At 37.8% G+C, this 9,167-nt stretch overlaps 1 long non-coding RNA gene across 1 annotated transcript in view; it reads right to left on the bottom strand.

The window, feature by feature from the left end:
• Positions 1-5,310: 5,310 nt before the first annotated feature.
• LOC115287711 overlaps positions 5,311-9,167 on the bottom strand; it is a 40,445-nt gene continuing 36,588 nt past the window's right edge. The window contains exon 4 of the long non-coding RNA XR_003906618.1: positions 5,311-5,783. This is a non-coding gene — a long non-coding RNA (uncharacterized LOC115287711). The remainder of the gene's footprint in view (positions 5,784-9,167) is intronic.

Raw genomic sequence — 9,167 nt, 5'->3', positions numbered from 1 at the left:
TTTGCATAGTTTCAAAGTATTTTCCACAAAATATTTATTCGTTTCTAAGGTAATATAGTAACTTTACAGTGGAGAAATCCAGCAGACACCTAACAAACCAAGTATCAAGGTGAATATCACCAGTAATAAGACATCATCATGTACCTCCTGATCTGATGCACTGAGGAGGGCACAACACTTCCCTAGTATTTTTGCCAAATATTCTTACTTCAATCTAATTGTAAGAAAATATCAGACAAACCCAAAATGAAGTCAGTTATTTTATAATAACTTCAAAGGTGTCAAGGCCATGAATAAAAACTTAGGAACTGTCACATACTGAAGAAGACTAAAGAAATGAAAACCAGATACAATGTGAGATGCTGGATGGGATCCTGGACCAAAAAAGAAGAGTTTGAACACCTGCTGAAATTCAAGTAATAGTCTATAATTTAGTAGTATAACATAGTACTGTAACAATGTTAATCTCCTGGTTTTGATTAGCGTACCATGATTACATAAGATGTTAACATTAGGGCAAAGATGGTTAAGGTATATATGGTAAATTTTTGTCAGTATAAAATTATTTTGAAATAGAATTTGAAAGTTCCAATGCACTCTACCTTGTAAAAATCGCTGTCCTCTAAGCAACTTTACCGTTTGCCTCACCAGTCTATGGATAAACTATAGGACTAGTTTCACTTGGAAGATGACCTAATGAGCAGAGAAGGCTTTACAAACAAGAGTCTAATGGCCTTCTAGAGATGAGGGTTTTGTCACTGCACTCAGGCAGTCCCTCCCCATGAGTTGCTACCCTATGGACCAAACAAAAGTGGGAGCTCCGAGTCTTCTGGAGGATTTCCTGGACTTTGGACCATATGTGGGACTTCTATAGCCCTTGACCCACATTTTGGGGCACTGCTGCCACCCAGCCTCAGCCCCACCCTCCCATGGTAGCAAAAGCCAGCAGATTTCCACAGCCTGGGGGTACTCTGCTTTCAGGAGATAACCTGTCTCCAGTAGCAGCTTTAATATTCTATTTCTTTAGACAGCATTTTATTAAATGCAAAGCTCCTTAGGCAGCCATGTTACATTTTCCCCATGTCGATATTTTGCCACACATCCAATCATTCAAAGCCATGCTCATTCACTCCCACTGGTTTAAAGCTGTTTGCTATTCTTACTAACAAGAAAAGTTCATTTCACTCCATTATATGTCTCATTTGTACAGTGAAGCTTATATTTTGTTTTACTTAACTTATTCTTCATACAAGAAGGTGAAAAGATGGTAATCTGTGCTTCCCTGGTCTTTCTGGAAAGTGGCATGATGGGGAAGGTAGTGGAGGTGGTGGAGATGGTTTGGGTTTGATTTCTGGCTGTACCATTTACGTTCTGACCTGACACAGGCCTCTTGATCTTCTGAGTCTAACTGTCCTCGATGACAAACAAACAAACAAACAAACAAACAAAAAACAAAAAGCCACCACACTTAATACATGTAAACTTTCTGAGTTATTGTGAGAATTACAGAAAATAATGTATGGGTAGAATTGAAAATTTGTCTCTCATTTACTACATACCACAAAAACTAATCTACACTTCGTTTTTGCCCAGATGTAGGGAAGAAGGGAATACCTAAACATAAGGACCCTTGCAGAGAGAAAAAGCTGTCTCTGGACCCATTGTATTTTATTTGTACAAATGATCTGTCAGTGGCCTTACCTGATTGAGCCAAAAGGAAAGCAAACAAAACCGAAAGCCAGGTTTCAATATGACTACTATGTCTTTACATTTCTGTTGGGGAACCTTTAACCCCTAACTTGATCGAATTGCTGAAAATCATTAAACACACCTTTGGTAGGAAATGGTGGAGCTTCTGAGATTTATGTCTGATTCTTCTCTTCAGTAATAAGTTTTATCCCAAAATTAAAATTAGGTGGTGGCTTTTGTTTGTACTTTTTTGTTTGTTTGTATTCCTTGGATGTTGAAAAGCATTGAATCTGTTTTCCTTCCAGCAGCTATAGTGTTTGGAGTAAAGAATGAAGTCTAGCTTGTTTTTGACACAAAGTCAGCATGAATTTGGTTTCTTTATGATATCCAAACACTTTAAACATGGTGGGTATACAACAAATGAATAAATATTAGTTTTTTTCCTCTGTATCTTTGTAGTTTGTGCCTAAATAACATCTTGTTTTTATTAGAAATGTTATTGTCCAGGTTAACTCCACTCCAAATCATTTCTGTCCTTCTCTCTTGAAGGCGTGACATTGTCCTTAGGCAGTTTTATTTTAGAACAGTGGCTTTCAGAATTTCTAAGTATTTTTTTAAACTAAAACCCTTTATTGAAGCTCCATATGATAGGGGCTCCAACTCATAAACTGCGAGACCATTACCTTTTTTCCTTAAAAGCAAAAGCATGGAGCACCTTGGTGGCTAAGTCCGTTGAACGTCCGACTTCGGCTCAGGTCATTATCTCGTGGATTGTAAGTTTGAGCCTTGCATCAGGCTCTGGTTGACAGCTCAGCCCGAAGCCTGCTTTAGATCCTGTGTCTCCCCCCCATTCCATGTTCATACTCTGTCTCTCAATAATAAAAATAAACATTAAAAAAAATAAAATAAGGGCAAAAGCTAAATAAAAACAACAACACCCATGCAACATACAATTATCCCTGCTAGAAAGCTCCTTACCTTGATTCTTTATTACATATTTTTATAGTTTATTTATTTTGAGAGAGAGAGAGCAGGAGAGGAGCAGAGAGAAAAGAAGAGAGAGAATTCCAAGTAGACTCACTGTCAGCACAAAGCCAGTCACAACCCAGGAGATCAGATCTGAACTGAAACCAAGAGTCAGATGCTTAACCAACTGAGCCACCCAGGTGCCCTTCTTCTTTAAAAAAAAAAAAAGGATGAACCATATACCATTATGCATGGTATACCCATTTTATGCATGTTTCTGCTTGATTTTATATTTAAAGAAATAAATCCAATAATTTTGATCATGCTAGTTACACATAGTTAAATGGTTTATAAGTGGAATGGTGTTTTGTAACTTAAGTAATGGGGAAAGGGTATCTGTATTGAGAAGATGATAAACCAAGAGTTCTGCTACTATTAAAGTAGAGACTTAAAATAAATTCTCTTCATTCTGCTGGAAATACAAATGATATTAGCCTGACTAGTTGCCAGTCAAAGAAACGATCTTGGCCAGGGTTGGTTGACATCTGCCTGCAGAACAACCATCAAACGAAGCCACAATTTCCTATGAGGTGAGAGTAAGATGAGAGACTAACATTTTAGATACATTAATACCCAAGCTTTTTTTGGTAGCTAAGTAGCAAGAATAGGCTACTTGATTTCAATTAAATCGTGAGTTCATTAAATTGTGAAGGTGTATACAGTTTATTTGGTTGGAGAAAAGTAATAACTGCAGAACTGAATCACAAACTGATGACTCACAGATAACTACTGTTTTGTTGTTCTAGGAAGTACAGGCATAAGTGGCATATCTGCAAGTGAATAAGGATTTGACCTTGAAGATTTTTTAGGTCTCTTAAACTTTACTTATGCCAAGAAGTGAAGAGACCATCAGCTTAGGGTATTGGGATTTTGCTAATTGCTTTAGCAGCAGTTGGCTTGCAGTTATTATTGACACTTAGGGGACTAACAACCGTCTAGATTTCAATCAGTCTTGCCATCATTCATCTTTGGGAAATAATTCAACAGGACATTGCAAGTCCAAAAGGCAGAAGTGGAGAAAATTCTTCTTGCAATGTCCCTTGAACTTCCCAGAGTCAGTTCTTTTGAAGAGGCTCCTGATTTTTGACCACAAGTGAGATGATTTTTGCCTAAAGTTTACTATTTGTATATTCTCTAGAGCAGCTCATAGACTTTTGTTCTGGTCAAAGCATGACCTTATTAGATAACACAATGCATAAGGAAGCAGGAAGCCTAGGGTCAGCTCCTGATTTCACCACTGGTTCACTGTGCTGTCACTGGTTCCATTTAATATTTTATTGAAAGTCTCTGTAGCATGCATTAAACCGTATGTACTGAGAGCTAACAAGGCAGACAGCCCAATATCAGAAACTGTATTAGTATCTGATGGTGTGTAGATTTTAGTATATATACTTCATAGAGAGCACTACAGAATATAAAATTACCTTCTGAGTTAGCTTATATCTACCAATAATAGGAAATTGAGGTAACTGCAAAAATGTAATAACAACCATATTTCCTAGTGTAAGTATTTGAATCTTTACATCTGGGACCTTGCTGACCCTGAAGGGACTGCCCCTTCCAGGTTCACTAACTCCTAGAGATAGCAAACAACTCCCCTTTCATATGCAACCATCCAATGCAGAGCCCTTACCTCCAGTCTCTTTCAGGTTCTTACACTCCAGGCCACTATTTCCCTGATCACTGTTGCCCTCCCTAATCACTCTCTGGCCAGGTATCAGACAGCGTGGCACAGCATCTATGCCCAGGAACCTGCTGAAATTATTCAAACTAGCCAATCTTAACTCCCCTTACCTTTTCTCTTCCATTCCGTCCCACAGAAACCCCATGAAAGGCTCTTGCCCGTATTTTCCCTGTGCTTCTTCTGCCTCCTGACCAACCCTGGTACCTCCTCTTATGGCCCTGCGTGATGTGCTGTGCCTCCTGTTTTCATGTGGGTATAAAAAGATGAGAGTCATTTCCGTGTTCATATGTCTTACCATAACTGATTAAAACAAATCCTGTTAAATAACAATATATTATTTTAAAATGGAGAAATCAAGCATAAAATATCTAGATAGTTCAAGATTATACAGTCCATTCAAAAATTAATCATTCTCCACCACAAAGTTTACTGATTCAATCCTTCATTCAAAAATAATGATTGAGCACTCCCTATATGCAAGGAATTCTTTTAGGGAATGTAAACCCACCTTGCCATAAGAGAAACAAAAGAGACAAAGCATTATATATTTCAAGCATTTTTCTATTTTATTTTCAATTTCAATTTGACATTTCTTGGGTTCTCCTATTTGGAGCCCTATTTATCTGCTGTAACTTTCTTTCTGCTCTCCTGCCCCTTGTTTTCCCAAATCAGCACTTCTCTGTTCATCTCCCTCCTCCCTGTGGCAGGTGTATATCACACCGTGGTGCGCCTGCTCCTAGACTTGGCATGCTCATGCCACACTCACACACCCCTCATTGGTACATCGCAACCCACCTGATGCCTGGCTAAGCAAGTGTTGTATTTCACATCATTAACTATGAATAAATATGTTAATAAGAAACTTGGCTCGTTTTATGGACATTTAAGCCTTGTTTATTTGTAACTGATAAGAGGGATTATTGTCAAAGGGAAATACAGAAGAAAAGTTCACAAACTGTTGAAGAAAGGTACCCTTGGGAATGTTTATTATCTTTTCAGCACTCTTCCAGTGGTGTAAATCTTGAGTCAATTAACATATAACTGATGCACAAAGAACAGCATATGCAGCAAATGAGTGTGGTCCTTGACACAGTGAGCTAGGAAAACGATCATTTCGGCAGCACTCCTCAAAAGGAGGAAAGTCTCAATAAATCAACATATTGTTCAAGATATATAACTTTGAACAGAGACTTGACAAAATAGTGCCTTAACCAAGAAAGGAGCTTAAATTTCTTACATAACCAGAAATCTGGGGATAGGCAATCCAGGACGATATAGCTCCTCCAATACTCAGGCTTCTTCTCTTTTTCTATTCCATCATCCTTAGCTTTTGGCTTTTACCCTTATGGTCATAAGTTATCTGCTGCCGCTCCAGACATCATGTCTGAGTTCCAGAAAGAAAAAAGAGGAAAGAAAAAAGGGCAGAAGGCATTTCCAGCTGAGTGTAACCATTTCTGTTGAGACAGACTTACCTGCAAAACCCATCCAATAGATTTCTGGTGGTATCTTTTTGACTAAATTGTCACGTGGCCATAGGAGCCTAGAAATGGAATAAAACACACAAACACCCAACAACAACATCAACAAAACAACTATGTATTTACTTCCTCATCTGCAATTCAGATTTTTGTTAGCAGGGAAGAATGAGAGAGAGAATAAAGAGAAGAATGAGAGAGAAAAATGGAAACTGGTAGGCAACGCTCAGTGTCTGCCACATTTTTTAACAAAAATGCAGGTAATGGACCTCCTGGTAGGTTCAGCAATGGTAGCAGCATCCCACAAGCCTCCTCACATTCCACCCCAAACAGTACAAATAGCAGAAAGAAAAGTTAAACTTATATGCAAACCACATTTCAGCACAACCTGGAGACAGAAAAGGTCCAAATGTCAAAACAACTACGAATTTAAAAAGAATAATCAAATCACAGAATGCAGCTTCTCACACTCCCACCACAACCGTGTTGGTACAACACTCTTGAGTGAGCAAAAGCAGACCAAGAACTGCAGGGATGGCAAAAGAAGGGAGCTAGTAAAGGAGCCTAAATTTGAAATTACCACCAGAAAGAATAAGGCCACTCTAAGCCTGACATCCAGGCATGAGCATAGGTATAAAAACTTCCTCCTTCATGACAGTCATTTCTGCATCTGTATGTCTTACCACCATACCTAATTAAAGCAAATCCCTGGTACCCTTTTGTAACAATACATTACTCAAAAAGGAGAAATCAGAGAAGGAACTTTGGAAGTATGGTGATTTAAAGGGACAGGCAGGATTTAAAATGACACTCTTTGAAAGTCAAAACTCTGGGAAAAAAATAAATATAAAAAAGGGAAAAATACCCTCTGTCAAGTAGAAGAGGGAAGAGGGAAAAAGAAAAGGAGAAAATAAGGAAAAAAGGAAGTTTTATGTTACTGAAAGATAAAGGAGAAACATAAAAGCAGAGGACTAAAAGTTCTCGGTCAATAAAAACATCCCGCCCTCAAAATTGTCAAAGTACATAGACATTGCTCTACCATTATGAAATGATGCCATTAAAGCAAGAACTCCCAAAGTAACCCAATACTATAATATGATCAAACAGAAAGTAAAAGTCCATATAGAGATACAGTGAAAACAAGGTAATGGAATTTCACACTTATCGACTGTGGCAAATTCTCCTCTGGTAAAACAACCAAGAATAAAAAGGAAACTGTAAAGAAAACTGTAAGTTCACACACCTAGCAGAATTAAGAATTCTCATACAAGCATTTGAAAATAGGAAAAACTGTTTTAAATCAGAAATACAAAAAACTAGGGGTGCTTGAGTGGCTCAGTCAGTTAAGCGTCTGACTCATGATTTCAGCTCAGGTCATGATCTTGAGGTTTGGGAGATAGAGCTCCACATTGGGCTTTGTGCCAACAGTGTGGAAACTGCTTGGGATTATCTCTCCTCTCTCTGCCCCCCGCCCCCTGACATTCTGTCACTTTCTCAAAAGAAATTTTTTTAAAAACCCTAAAAATAAAATGGACAAAACAGGAATAAATAAAAAGGGTTGATTGCATACAGGAAAAAAAAAATAAAGGAAAATGACAAAACATCTCAAAAACAAAGAATAAACTACACGTTTCCCAAGTGAGAATAGATTCAAACAAAAATTTAAGAAAGGGTAATGAAAGGGTGAGAAAATGGGGAGAATGAAAACGGCTTGAATAAAGCAATTAAAAGGGCCAGAGCAAGAGCAGCAGACATAGAAGACAGGCAAAAAGGAAATAATTTTTGTGTTAAAAGAGCCCCTGAAGAAAAAAAATAAAGCAGTGCTAATATTTTAAACTGCAATCCAAGCTAAGTTTATAGAATGAAAAAAAGACTTAACATCTATATGCTCAGAGAGTTCACTGGGTACTAGGAAAAATTAATCCAGAATGACTAAACTAAACTCTTAAAATATATTCTAGTAAAACTCATTAGAATTCAAAGACAAAATCCTCAAGATCTCCAGGCAGAAACATCAAATAATTTACAGAGACAAAAGAATTAGTCTAGCATCAAACATTTGAAAACCAACATATAAAGCAAGACAACAGGGGCACCTGAGTGGTTCAGTCAGCTGGGCGTTCGACTTCGGCTCAGATCATGATCTCATGGTCTGTGGGTTTGGAAGTTGCTTTGGATTCCGTGTGTGTGTGTGTGTGTGTGTGTGTGTCTTCCTTTCTGTCTGCCCCTCGCTTGCACTCTCTCTCTCTCTCGAAAATAAACAAACATTAAAAAAAAATTTAAAGCAAGGCAACAACAGAGCAACATTTTTACAAAGCTTAGTGAAAGGAATTGTGAGGTAAGTATTTTATACCCAGTGTTCTTCAAATATCAAGCATATAGAAAAATTAACTTACAGAATTTAAAAGCCTTTTTGAGAAATTAACCAGAGGATAAATTTCATGAAATCAAATGACGACTGGAAAAATTTCAGCCAAAGGACTAATGGTGAACATTTAAAATTATATAAATATAGGGATGCCTGGGTGGCTCAGTCAGTTCAGTGTCCAGCTTCAGCTCAGTTCATGATCTCATGGTTCGTGGGTTCGAGCTCCATGTTGGGCTCTGTGCTGACAGCTCAGAGCCTGGAGCCTGCTTCAGATTCTGTGTCTCCCTCTCTCTCTCTACCCCTCCCCCACTCATGCTTTCACTCTCAAAAAATAAATAAACAGTAAATAAGTTACTTAAGTAAGTAAGTTACTTAAGTATTTCTAAAAAAGTATATATCTCTATCTCTATATTTATATTTATATCTATCTATCTATATATAAATGTACATGTAAGACTCAAATAACTGCGGAGGCAAGGGTAGCAAATAGATATGCAAATGTTACATATTGTCACAAAATAGAATAATTGTTTCAAAATGGTAAAGTTATAAAGTAAAATTCATGACTACTTTAGATCTGATATTAGTGAAAATGAAATTATTTTTTATGGGAGTCTGGCAATAGTAATATTTCGGAATGTAATGCTGTATGGCTCTGGATAAGAAAAATTAGGAATGGAGAAGCAAAGGCAATATGACCAGAAGAACTGCTCTGAAGATGAACCTAATAACAATGACCCAGAGTAGAATAGAGGCTATAGGAACTGGCCCTGAATGTAATCTCCTAGAGTGACACTGCCTGTTTGGTGCACGAGTCAGGAATATACGCCACGTGTTGGCCATTGGAGCCTCCTCAGAGCTGGCCCTGGGGCGATGTTGGCCATCCTAAGTACAGTATATATCTCAATTTCTTCACCACCTGTTC

The sequence above is a fragment of the Suricata suricatta genome, chromosome 3 (genome assembly GCF_006229205.1).
Source record: "Suricata suricatta isolate VVHF042 chromosome 3, meerkat_22Aug2017_6uvM2_HiC, whole genome shotgun sequence".
Classification (NCBI taxonomy): Eukaryota; Metazoa; Chordata; class Mammalia; order Carnivora; family Herpestidae; genus Suricata; species Suricata suricatta.
The sequence above is the reverse complement of the archived record's forward strand: the minus strand, read 5'-3'. Positions and strand labels throughout refer to the sequence as shown.